This window comes from Cupressus sempervirens, chromosome 1, assembly GCF_028749045.1.
Source record: "Cupressus sempervirens isolate cs-2001-9-10 chromosome 1, ASM2874904v1, whole genome shotgun sequence".
NCBI classification, from domain to species: Eukaryota; Viridiplantae; Streptophyta; class Pinopsida; order Cupressales; family Cupressaceae; genus Cupressus; species Cupressus sempervirens.
The window spans coordinates 484,078,031-484,092,567 of NC_143118.1; the positions used below are offsets into that span (position 1 = coordinate 484,078,031).

Below are 14,537 nucleotides of genomic sequence, written 5' to 3' on the forward strand. Positions count from 1 at the left end.
AGATTAATCTAGATGAGAATGCAATTGTTAATCTAAGAAATAAAGAAGCATAGTATACTAAATGGATGCATATTTAAATTCTAATGATATTACAATGAAATAAATAAAGCTATGAAGATATGAGAAAAGTGAATAAGAATTTTAGCATAAGTTCGATGCAAATTCCAAAATTCATCCTCTATAATAAGGAAGGGACAACTTCTTTTATAGAATACAAGAGGTGATCAATGGTCGAGATTAATCAGAATGGATGGTCAAGATTGAAGAGGAGAGCTAGTCATAAAGGAAACTTACTCATGAAAAGGGAGTTAACGGATTGCCTTTGAGTGATAAAAGGAGTTAACTAGTTCCTTTTTGAGTGATAAAAGGAGTTAACTAGTTCCTTTTTGAGTGATAAAAGGAACTAATTGATTCCTTTTTAAGTGATAAAAGGAGCTAATTGATTCCTTTGAAAGTGATAAAAGGAGTTAACCAATCACCTTTTTGAGAATATTTAATTTAATAAAATAGAATATGACCTCATAAATGGATAACTTTAACTAATTGAATAATTAAAAGGAGGAGATATCTTATTAAATTAAACGTATTTAATTCCTTTTAATATTAGCTAAAGAGGTAATTTTAGTTAAATTAAAGTAGAACACTTATAATTAAATTAAATTAAATAAATAGGTTTATGTCGCTAATTTGAGTTGATATTTAGGAAATAAATAAATAATGTGATTAATGTTGATTGAGATTTTTTGCATTTGACACCTAGGTCAAGTAGCAATTATTAGAATTAGAATTGCCTAGTAAAATAGGACTTAGGAATAATTGAATAAACCAAAGTTGGTTAATATGGTAATGTGCCAATCTTGGGGTATTACGTATCCTTCATTGCATGGTACCTTGTTCTTCACTTATGATTACTTTTAGCACAATTTTCTTGTTTGATATCATTGCATATATCCATACATGTAAGAAGAGAGATGTGATAGACTAGTAATTAGTGTTATTAAATTAAATATTTGTATATTTTGTAAGAGAAATTATATTTAAAATAGAAAAAACTTTAAATTACTTGAAAGTTAGGTTCAGTAGTTTGAATTTGTATAGGAAAAGATCACTACAGAGACATGGATGACAAGGGAACAATAAGAAAAAAATCAATTCTAAATCCTAAATGATTATGTGAATTAAAATTGGCACATGAATAGAAAGAAATTATGTACAAATGACGGTATGAAACATAAAAATATCCTTATAGAAAAAGGGCATGACAATAGACAAAATATATATTCAATATTGAATCCAAAATTAATTTATTAGGGCATAATCATAATTGAAAAAAAATCCAAACAATTAGGGTATTAGAGTGGATTTCAAAAACAATCCAAACAAGATCCAACAAAAGAATCATTTTCACAAAAAAAGAATGAAAATAACATAAATCACATATCCATAGTTAGTCAATTGCAAGATGTTGTCTCAAATTTGCAAGAAAATTTCCATGCTAAGCCTCCTTCACATGTTCATTCCTTGATGTAGTCAACTTGGGCTTGGATTCTATTGATCTTTATGCCTAAGTTGCCTATTATTGTCCAATGACTTAGTAATTTACTAGGCAAGGTTGTATGGTCATCACTATGACTAAGTACATAAGGACTTGTTTATATTTCTAAGCAAGTTACATATTTTTGAGTGCCTTAGTTAAGACCAAGTGTATATATAATCTAAGCTTATGCAATTGTGACAAAGTAAATTATAAGACAGATTTTTCCAAGTGAATAGAATAGATCAAGTATGTAGAAGTTGAGTGCCAACAGAATGTTAGTTATGATCGAGCATTAGAAAATTCAAATGTTGAGCAAACCAATTTTGTCATATGAGTTTGTAATCACATAAACACCTATGTAAATCATTTTGGATGACTTCTATATAACATTTAATTATTATAGAGATAGTTAAGATGGATTTTGCATGTCTTTATAGAAGGTATTGATCCTAAGGAAAGAAGATCAACCAATCAGCAAAGAAAAAGGGATGAATTATGAACTATTTATTATGATCTAGAACTTTCAAAGATTATCTATTTAATGAGGGATCTAACCCTAGGATGGATAGAGAGAGAGAGAGAGAGAGAGAGAGAGAGAGAGAGAGAGAGAGAGAGAGAGAGAGAGAGAGAGAGAGAGAGAGGTGAATGAGCAATTAGTAATGAATCAGTGAATGTACAAGTGAAGGAGGAAACAAGAACATAATAGAGAAAGGAATACTAAGTCTAAAAGGAGATCAGATAGAGTGGTCTAAGTATTGAAGGAAAGAATGGAGATATCATATTAAGAGATCAAATTGCAACATTAAACATAGGAGATCTAAAATCATCTTTCAAAGAAAATCGAGGGTTAGGTACTAAATAAATCTTAATAAATTAAGTCAAGGAAAATCTCTTAACATAGTGATCCTAATAGATTTATTTAGAATCTCCTAACAAAGTCCTTACTTGATTGTAAGTATAAAATCTTGTAATGGGATAATAACTAATAGTCTTAAATCTTTTAAAAGGGTATACACTTCATTATCTAGATCATCTATTATGATCAACATTGTAATCCTAATAGGTTAACTTTATTGTTAATGAAATTTTTTGGATTTCATCCCTGCACTGGGTTTACCTTCACATTGAAGTGTTTCTAGGTTACCAAATCATTTGTGTTATATGTTGAAACTTTTCGTGGATGTTTTAATTTTATTTCAGCATAATAGTTTTGATGTTAGATCTAAGATTTGAGATGAATTAGGTGTGAAATTAATACAAAAAAAAAAAAAAAAATTTAAGATCCTAATTCACCCCCTCTTCGTATCTTGTTTTCCATTAAATCCTTCTAACAATTGGTATTAGAGCTAAGTTCTCTTGGAAGAAGTCTAATAACATGACAAGATTAGATCTTGGAGATGGAGGAATATATGATGGGAAAAATCATTGAGAACCAAATGATTGTAATCTAGAATATATTGCAACAACTTGAAGGAGCGAGAGAAGAGTTAATAAAAATCTTGAGAAAAAGGAAAGAGATAGAAATTTAGAAAAATGACACACTATACAAGGAAATTGATATAGAAGGAATATTTGACACTAAAGAAATAGGTCATAGTGATGTAACAATAGAAGAACTACTAGAGAATAAAAACATTTTGAGAAGAAGGACTCAAGAGCGAAACCCAATCAATAAGACTATGTGAATTAGTAGAGTAGAAGAAAGTAGAAGAAGAAAAAATCATGGCCAAAGAAGATAAAAGACACATGACAACCACACTTCAAAAACTGATGAGATTGTACACTTAGAAAGTGTCACACTCTAAACTCTTCTATTCAATTTATCCCATGGTTTCAAATTCTTGAATGTTTTCTTAGAGCTCCCTATCCATGGAGTGCAAAGGTATGTTTGAGAAATATAGATAGCTCTTAGTTGAGCCTTTGAGATACAACCCTTGCTAGTAAACCATGAAATGGGAGGTTCTTAGGACAAGAGCAAGAATGAAAGTGTCCACAAGAACTCTCAAGATACATAATGTAAACATGGATTAAGATAGCATTAGATGCACAATGAAACTATATTAAGAAAATGAGATTATTAAAAATCCATGCTAATTAAACTAAATGAGCTAGATTATTGCAAAAGAGAAGCTACACTATATGGGTCTATGTTAATATGAAAATGCTATGAGAGAATTAGACAAAAAAATAGAAGTTCTCCACAAGCTCTCAAGAAGTTAATCATGAAACCTATAACATACCAACACTCAAGAAGATGGATCCTTTGAGAAGGGGAGAGTTCTTTCTTTTAAAGGTGTATAGATAGTGGAGATCAAAATCAAGGGATAGATGATCAAAGGTGAGAGTTGACTTTGGCATGATCCATGTGCAAGAGCAAGTTAATCAATCGAGAGAAGTTGACTTTTCACATGAGACAAAAACCAAAAAGCCTTTTCTTTTAATTTGAAAATAGAAAAAGAACTTTATGTGTGCACATTGAGTGGGTTAGAAGAACAAATTTTTTTATTTAATTAAAAGGGGACATGTTCTTTTAATCAAGTAATGAAATGAGGATAATATAATCAAACTATAGGTTATAATCAAATTAATTTATTTTTAGTAATTTGGCCTAGGAAAATGATTAATTAATTTAGCCAAAATACTGAGAAGTGGGCTAATAGTCTAGATGACCATTTTTAGGTTATTACATTTTCCCCTCTTTGACTAATGTCGAATCAATCTAAGAATACATGATGTCAAATAATACAAAAGCCAAGTAGGCATCAATAGATAGAGAGATCTGATTGCAAAGAACAAAATGCAAAAAGAGATAGCAAGTCCTAAATGTACAATCTGATAGTGATAGTACTAAACACTAGGATAGAGACAATATCAAAACTCAAGAAGAGTACTAATACCAAGAAAAGTAGATAGATCAAGAGCAGATGAAATGATGATAGAGTATTTCTACCTCCTCGAGATCAAAATTGAAATGAGGTAAAGGGAATAAAAAATGAGCCAAATATAGAAAAGTCCATGATGACATATATGTCATTAGAACCAAGGAGTGACCATAAGGAAATAATATAATGCCCCAATTTGACCAAAGTTGACCAAGAAGGATTAAAAGGTCAACATCAAGAAGAAAGATGATTTAGACATGAAAAATGTGAAGTAAATTGGATATGAAATGAAGAAATGGTGAAGACATGGAGAAATGAAGATGCCCTAGTGAAGATTCAAAGATTAGACCTCAAAGGGTTAGCTAACTACATAAAAGAAGATAGAATTTTGAAATGCAATTTTGACTATCAAGATGAATTCAAATTTTAATTTCAATCTCAAAAATGGATCCAGGATGTTGAAATTAGCCAGGGGTGCAATTTTCATAGAATTATGAGGAGTTTGAAAAAAGAGTCAAAATGAGATCGGAGGGCTATATAAGGGGTCCAAGGGTCATTTTCAATTCACTTGTCTTTTATGGTTTTGAGAGCTTTTTGAGTGATTTGGAGAGAGAAAATGGCTTTAGTGGGTGTTCTGACTCGCTAACATCATTTTGAGCATAGCCAGTTGCACAACCAGCCACTAGAGTATGAGGCCCCAATAAGTCATCAAAATTTTATCACATTTTGAAATATTAATTACATTTTTAGCATGTCTAAAGGGTTTTGTTAAGAAATATCACACGATACTTTAAAATTTCCCCATAGATACTTTAAGAAACATCATGTGATATTTCTGTCAATCCAAATGTATTGCACAACTTCATAAAGTTTATCATATCAATTATGCCCAAATGTCATCCCACATAGTGTGAAATGTCACCTGGTTAAAAAATATCACTCAGGTATTATAAGAAGTATCGTGTGATACTTAATCAATAAATAGTATCACCTGCACATAGTAAAAAGTGTTGTATGGTATGTTTTTGAGCCTATTTTGCATGTTTGAGCAATGTTTTGATGTTTCTAATGTTCGTTTGACTTAGTTTTGCAGATTATTTTTCTTGCACTTCATACCAAGACCCCCAAAGTGGTGGGGTTACATGTCCTCTATTATTTTAATGATGATGGGAGGAGTGCCATATCGAGTATGGGGCTAAAATGGGTGATACGCATGAGTCATGGGTTATTGCATTATTTAGCTGAGTGCTGGCATAATGAGCACAACACGTTCCATCTATCAACTAAGGAGGCTATCATCACATTGGAGGAAGTATATCACATTCTTCCTATTCCTTGTTATGGTTATCCAGTGAGTTTTTTAAGTTTGGTTTCTCCTTTGTATGTTAAGTTTCTAAGATCTCTATGAGATGTATAGACATGAGTTTTATATGTCACAATTATACTATGATCAAATCCCAATAGTAGGGAGGGCAGCCATACAATAGGTATTCGAGGATGTTACTATCTTAGATAGCCACTTGAGTTGGGAGTGGCTTATAGATGAGTATCCACTACCTTTTCTTTTGTATTCATTGATTTTCCTAGGCTCTACTCATCAACAGGGGCCAAAAGGGCTTCCCACTAGGATGGGACAAACTTTTAACATATTTTTTGGGGTAACCTTAGAGGATGGCATGGGGACCTATCATTCTAGCATATATGTATAGGGAAATACATAAGAAGCCTAATAATCAGGATGGACCTGGGTATGCAGTATAGTGTTGGCCTAGATATAGGCATGATACACGAGCATCCTCAGTATAAGAGCAATCTTGTATCAACCAAAACTATTTCATTTCAATTTTTTCAATAAGGGTTGTCTTAATGTAGTTTTTTTTTTTGTGGAGGCTTTCTACTTAGTAAGTCAATCATAGAGGTCACAATATCCTAATTTCATAAGTGGATATTCATCTTAGATACATCAGCCTACTAATTGAGGCTTAGTGCAATATCATGCGTATTCATGGATTTATTATGGATTTTTGGTTTGAAATTTTGGTATATAAACTTCAACCTTACCATTGGAGGTCTAAAAGTTCTCAGATGAGGCCCAAAAAATTGATGGATGGGTGCTTGCACATATCTAAGTCTATAGATGAGGAGTTGAGGTTTTTGTAAAGTGATTATAATAACCAATTGGAGCAACAATTTGAGAGTTATGGTCTTCAAAAGTTGGGCCAACCAAAACATCTAAACCAAATGTCAAAAATGTATTTGACCAACTTAATATGTATTGTTAGGGTCTATCAGCCCTAAGTATTATGTTTGAGTGTCTAGAAACTTTCTGGGTGGCATAAAATTGCCTATTTAAGAAATGCCTTAACATTGTCTAAGATAGTTCTAGGTAATAGTTCACAAATTTTTCTTGTAGATTACTATAATGAAGGTGCCCATGTGTGTTAACATATTGTAATTGTGAAATCTATAATTTTTCATTTGTGGTGATAATAAGAATCCCATATTTTGTTCTTATAATTTTTGTTGTTTCGTATTTATGTTATGTTTTTATAGTATTAAGGGAAGCACCCTTCATCAAGTGGTATCAGAGCTAGATCTCCTGAGTGTGTGGATAGATTGCCAAATATGAGGCAATTCACACCAAGCATTTTTTTCAATTGAGTTTGTAGATAGATCACTCATTGTAAAGTAGTTTGCACTAGGTTTTTAGTGGAAGCACAAAAATCCCTCCATGAAGAGAGAGTGTTGGAAGAGTTGAAGGTGTTACACCTGAGGATTTTAGAACCCTTCAAAGGAAAATGCAAGTAATGCAAGAATAGATGCACAAAGGAATGAATCTTTATGTAGGAGATGATGAAAGTGTGGATGAAGAAAATTAGGATCAAGATGGAGTACAAGAAGTTCTTGACCCAGAGGAGGCAAACATTTTAAAGGTCATTTCTAGTATTAGAAAAATACCTAAGTTTGATGTTCCCACATTTTTGGGAAATCTCAACCTAGAGGAATTGATCAACTAGATCAATTAATTGGAAGAGTACTTTTAAGATGAAAATATTAAAGATTTAGATAAGGTCAAGTCTAAAGAGGACAAACTCAAGGGTCATGCAAAGATTTGGTGGCAAGAGATACTGTTGGATCAAAATAAAAGAGGAAAGGACAAAATTAGGAAATGGGATTAGATGGTATCTAAAATGAAGTGATAGTTCATTCCCATAGATTATGAGCTTGATCTATTATATAAAATGCAAGAGATTAAGAAAACAATAAAATCTTACCAAAACCGTCCATGAAAAAGTTGATAAGGAGGAAGTCTCTTGTTATCTTAATGGGTTAATGCCAAATATTTAAGACAAGTTGAGTCTGGTTCAAATGACTAGTATTAAGGAGGCATACCAGTTTTCCCTAAGAGTTGAGAAGAAACTGAGCAAAAACTTTGACAACAAGAATAATGAAAGAGGAAATGGTGGAAGATTTGGTAGATGATCTAGTGTAGGCTGAAATTCTTATCAAAATAATAAGGATGAGGCTGGAAGTAGCAGTCAAAACCAAAGGGGAAAAAATCCCAATCATTACCATGATCAAAATAATAGTGATAAGAGAGGAAGGGGTAGAGGTCAAGGATTTGGAAGAGGAGGATTCCATGGGAAATGTTTTCCCTACAAAGAAGAAGGGCATAAATAATTTGAATGTTCCCAGTGCCAAGGAAGGACATAACAAAGAACAAAAGGCTAAGCTAGAGTTTCACATGTCAATGAAGATGCCAAATCATCGCATTTTGAATATGCTAAAAGCAGAGAAGTCCTAGTTAATAGAATAGTCCTACTAAATGATTAGAATGAAATTGATCAAAGAAGGAGCTTGTTTTTCACAAGGTAAAAAAAAAATCTAATGTCAAAAATAATGGTCATAAAGTTGAAGCTAAAGAGATAGAAACACTCATGCCCATACCATATTGCTTGGTTGCAAGATGGCCACAAGGTCATGGTTAGTAAGCAATGATTAGTGAAGCTCAAGATTGGAAGCTACTAGGATGAGCTACTTTATGATATAATACCTATGGATAGATGTCTTATGTTGTTGGGTAGGTCATAGAAATTTGATAGGCATGTTGTACATGATGGGTGAGAAAATACCTACACTCTAACCAAGGATGGAGTGAAACATAAGTTGACACCATTAAAGGAGAAAGAAGAAAAGGTATTTAGTGTTACCAAAAAAATTTTTGTTGATGGAAAGGAGTTTCTTCAACGTATCAAACATGAATGTATGTGTTTTGTTGTAATTTCAAAAGATGGTAAAGAAGAAGTTGAGGAGGTACATCCAAAAGTTGCAGATATGTTGGGAGATTTTTTTATGTTGTGTTATACAATGTACCTGATCGAGTACCACTACTAAGGAAGATTAGTCACTAGATGGATTTGATTCCAGGAGCCAGTTTGAAAAACAAGGTAGCACATAGAATGACACCACAAAAAAGTGAAGAATTAAATAAAAAGTTTATGAGTTGTTGCGAAAGAGGTTGATTCGAGAGAGTCTGAGTCCATGTGACGTACCAGAAGTATTGGCATGAAAGAAGAATGGAGAATGGAGGATGTGCATAGATACTCATGCTATTAAGAAGATCACAATCAAATATAGATTTTCCTTGCCAAGGATGGATGATATTATGAACTATTTGAGTGGGGCAAAGTATTTCACAAAGATAGATCTAAAGAGTGGGTACCATCAGATTTGTGTGAGAGAAGATGATGAGTGGAAGATTTCTTTCAAGACAAGGGAAGGACTATATGAGTGGTTAGTCATGCCTTTTGGGCTAACCAATGCATCAAGCACTTTGATGAGGCTCATGAATGAGGTACTAAAGGATTTTCTAGGAAATTTTGTCATTGTTTACCTAGATGATATTTTGATCTTTAGTAAGACATTAGAGGAGCATTTGATGCATATCTAAAGGGTGTTTAATAAGTTGAGGGAAGAAAAGTTGTTGATAAATGTAAACATGTGCAGTTTTGTGAAGGAGTTGGTGTACCTGGGAGTTTTAGTCTCAGTAGAAGGTCTAAAAATGGACCCAAGGAAAGTGAAGGCTATCCTTGAATGGCCTACTCCAAAGAGTGCTAAAATGGTAAGATATTTTCATGGACTAACTAGTTTTTATAGAAAGTTCATAAGAGGTTTTAGCAATATTTGTAGACCCTTGATAGAAACAATGAGAGGGCATGGGAAAAATTTTAAGTGGACTATAGGAGCAGATAAGAGTTTTATGTTGACATATCAGTCAAAGTTTGTTATTAGTGACACACACTTATTCAAATTATGTATAGCTACCAAGCTTGTTGAATAGTTTACAGTGTTTTAGATATAATTTAGTAGCCACTAAGCTTCTACAATTGCTATTGAATCCTTTGGATCAACTCTAGTGGTTACTGAGAAGATTTAATTAGTATGAAGTTTAACAGTTCAAACCAAGTAGATTCAATTAGTGTGAAGTTTAGCAATTCAAAGCAAGTAGTTTTGTGTATACCAAGTTTATTAGTGGTTAACAAGTTCACAGTTCATGTGGCGTGAAGCCAATGGTTACCGAGCATTATAGTATCTACCAAGTTCTCAATTCATGCGATGTGTAGATAGTGTTAATCAAGCCACTCCATGGTAACCAAGTAATTTAGTGTTTGCCAAGTTTTACAATATCTACCAAGTCACTAGTGTAGATTGAGTTTAAAACTAGTTGAAAGTGATTAGTGTTGGCACTCAAAATTGTAGCCCGAACTTTGAGTACCATTGAGAAAATTAAGCCCTATAAATATTTTTTGATGCACGTGTACCTAGCCATCTATTTGAGGCCCAAGAGGTGTTTAATGTTTCTAAAACCTTGTATTCAATTCTTCTATGCATCCCATGAAGATAAATTTCCATTTTGATCCATTTCGTGAAGTCTCATTTTGAGCAATTACCAATTCTGCATTTTTTCTTGTGTGTCAAATAGTGACAGGAGGCCTTGTTTGCATCTGAATATCTCTCATCTAGTAATGTTTCATGACTTGCCACTTTGAGAATGTTTAGTATCCATACATGAGAACCTATGTTTTAGATTTTGAACTATTTTGAGTCTGTTTGACTAGGTTTTGAATTCCTCAAAGTTGGTCATTTACTGATGTCATGTTGATATGAATTGTTCTAAATTTTAGGGAGCCCTGTTTGACTTGTTATAACTTTGACCCAGTTGACCAAAATGATGAAATTCATTTTGCATTGCATTTTAGAGGTCAGAGACTTGCTAGGTTTCAATTTTAAGTTTATGATGAATCTATTAGGTTAGTTTTTGAATGCGATTCCAAATGCAATTTCTAACTTTTACTAGTGTCAAAAGTAGTAGATTGATCAGTACCCCTGTTCATGATGTTGTATCTCAAAATTTGTGATAGGTGAGATCAAATGGATTGCACCACTACATACTACCCTATAAATACTTCAAGTGTGCCAATTTTCAAGTCTTGATGAATCTATCTGCACACATGTCCAGGTCAATTCCATTTACAAAAAATGCTTTCTGACATTGTTTCTAGTCTACAAATTCTAAGTAGCTCACTTTGACTACTTGCCCTTTGTGCCCAATTATTCATCATGAGCCCAAATCATAGATTTATACTCTCCTTGTGACATGAACTAACACCTCAATTTTTGTTTCCCCAAGTGTCATTTTTCCCAATTTTTTGAGTCAAATCCGAACACAATTTATTATTTTTTCACATGTTTTCTTGCAGGCAGTTCTGAGAGGGAAACTTTGACAATCAATATCTTTTGACTGAGAATTTTTCATGTGATGAGATTTTACATGGTAATAGTGTGTGGGACAAATAATTAGTATATCAGATTCTAGAGCCCAGTCAATTGTTTGGGTCAGTTTTTAAAGTCAGTCAAAAGAGCTCTGGGCACAAAGTTGACAAGTTGTAGAAAGAGATGAATTAAGTTTTAAGTGTTCATTCAGCATTCAAATTTGACTTTGATCATTATTAGATAATGAATGGATTAGTCTAAATAATCAGATGTTTGAAAACAATATTTTTTTTAGCCGGACCCACTTTGGGGCCCGACTAAATTCATCAGATTTATGACAATTGGTAAGGATTTGGTATGTTTTGAGAAAAGTGGTTATAATGATTCTGGTTATTATAAAATTTTAGTGTATGGATATTTTTTAGCTCGACCAAATGGATCCATAGAGGCACATCTTAGAATGAGATCACCGATTCAAGCATCTCCACTACAATTATTAGATTGAGATAATTACTCTCCTTTCTACGTCAAGATGGAAATATATATATTTTGAGAGCAAAGTTTGGACATGCAACTGATATAATTAAGAAAACCATGAAATGATCCTTATCAATGGCTTCACTTTCTCCTTTGAATTATAAAAGAAGAAATATAGCTTCTTTCTATAAGTCTATTTCAAAAAATTGAACAAATCATTGGGGGATTAAATAATATAGGAAAGTGGCTTGAACAACTTGCATTATCATATCAAGTTCCTTTTCAATTTTGTTCCATTCAAAAGAAAATTGGAGATGTTGAACTTCATAGGCTTAGCATCAAACCATGAGAGGCTCTGGCAATCAACTTTGCATTCCAATTACATCACATGCCTGATGAGAATGTATTGACAAGGAATCATGTGATCGACTTTTAAGGATGGTAAAGTCTCTCAATCCCAAAATAGTCACTATAGTGGAACAAGAGATAAAGACTAATACTACACCTTCCTTTCCTTGGTTTGTGGAAGTTTTAAACTATTGTTCAACAATCTTCAAATCTTTGGATACTTCACTTCCAAGGGATAGCAAAAGACCATTCAAGCACAAGAAGATAATGTTCGATGTAAGAGACATCCACACCAAGTAATGAGGAGGAGCCCTGCATTGACAGAGAACATCAAATTGAAAATGTAGAGGCCACAACATGAGTTGAAGATCAAGCATAAACAAAGGGAGCTGGCCAGAGGAGATCCACGCATTGAATAGAAGGTAGCACTAAAAAATAGAAAAAGAAATATTTGAATTGGAGCTTGACAGTGGTGAGAGCTCATTTTGTTTAGAATGTGTGGATAGTGAGCTTTTTGCATAGGTTGTTCCCCTTCATTCTAAAATGGCTTATATTCATTTTAGTTGGCAGATTTCTTGTCTTTATCTACATCCTTGCTTTTCTTTATTCCCTAGTTACTCCATTGAAATTTATGGTGAGCATTGAAAGATTTGTTCAACATCAGAGGCTTTCCCACTAGCCTCTTCATATCATGCTAAAGGTGTGGATCTGACTTAGAGTTCTATCTAAGTTCTAGATAAGCAAAGGAGCCATACCACCTCCCATGCCAATACACACTGGAGGTCGATACATGAGGTGATCAGTTGGTGGTCCTATTGCGAATGTGAGAGCTCCAAGTGTGTCCATTATTGAGTTGACCCAAAGGAGCATCCCTAGCGAACAACCTTTGCAACAAAGGCGAAGTTGCCATCTAGAATAATGATATCTAAGCTTTCCTTTGAAACATTATCCTACCAAAATCTTTTTTCCTGGCATGGAGCTCTTTAATCCATACATAACTCCATCAATCTGATGTAATCAGTCGGGCCCAAAAATGGGTCCGACTAAAAAAAATTTTGTTTCCAAACAACTGAATCTTATAAATGGTCCATTGAATACCTGATACTAATTCGAAAAAAAATCAACCACTGAATCAGCATTTAAAACTCATTTTATCACTGAACTACAAACTATCACTTTTGCGCCAAGAGGTCCATTGACTGCCCTTAAAAACTAACCTGAACCTCTGACCAAGCTTTAAAAATTGGAGCACTGATTCTCTATTCCACACACTTCTACCCCATCAAATCTTGTCTCATGAAGAATTTGAGGTCAAAAGATATTCCCTATCAAAGTTCACCTTTCAGAATTACCTGCAAGCAAACATGTCAGAAAACAATAAACTGGGCTCAGATTTGGCGTCAAAAACTGGGCAAATGGACACTTGGGAAAATGAAACTTGGGGCAATTGGTTTACTATCACGAGGAGAGTATGGATCTGCAATTTGGTCTCATGATGAATAACAGGGCACAAATGGTTAGTGGTCAAAGTAGGCTACTTGAATTTTGCAAACTAGAAACACATAGAAAACAATTTTTACAAATGGAATTGATCTAGAAAAGTGTGCAAATGGTTCGTCATGACTTGAAAATTGGCACACTTAAAGTATTTTTGGAGGAAAATACAATGGTACAATCCATTTGATCTAGGCAATCATGAATCTCAAGTTATAATGTCATGAATAGGGGTTCCAATCAATCTTCACTTTATGACACCAGTAAAAAGATAGAAATTGCATTTGGAATCGCATTTGAAAACTAATCAAATGGATTCGTCATAAGCTGAAACTTGAAACATAACAATTCTCTGATATCTAAAATGTAATGCAAAAGGAATTTTAGCATTTTGGTCAACTGGTCAAAAGTTATAACATGTTAAACAGGGCTTCCCTGAATTAGGTACTGTTGTCACTTAGGTTTGCACCCTTGTCCAAGGCCTATGCACGAGGACAACCTAGTGAAACATGGAAACAACCTCCAAGCTGTGGGACTTGAACTACAAGGTTGAGTCTCTAGAGAAGGCTGGCTTCCTCTTATTGTCAGGGCGCACCTATCTATTCTCAGAAGGGAAAGGGAGAAAGAGAGCGTTAAAGAAAATCTACCTAGTCTAATCTAAGGCAGTGATGCACCAAAATAGAATGTTCAGAATCATTCCTGCCCATATATATACTACAAAACCAGAATAACACACAAAATTCATACACATCCAGACTTTAGCATCAGCGATATAGCGCCCGTGCACCACGTGTCCTGGCGGGGCCGCATTTCATGCCGTCAGAAGTAGTTAGGATGGGATGACTGACAAACCAACAGGAGGACGCCACGTATTAGCGGGCCCGATGAATCAATAGAAATAGAGGGTTACAGGAGGTCAAGATGAGTCTTCGTGATCTTCGGATGAGAAAAGATCAACGATAGGCGCCATGTCACCTTAGTGAAGCTACAAGATTTTTACCATGGCGACATCACGCCCGATTGAC

General features: G+C 33.8%; 1 pseudogene; it reads left to right on the forward strand.

Moving 5' to 3' along the window:
* LOC149578371 (receptor-like protein 4) overlaps positions 1 to 14,537 on the forward strand; it is a 116,755-nt pseudogene that overhangs the window by 28,388 nt on the left and 73,830 nt on the right.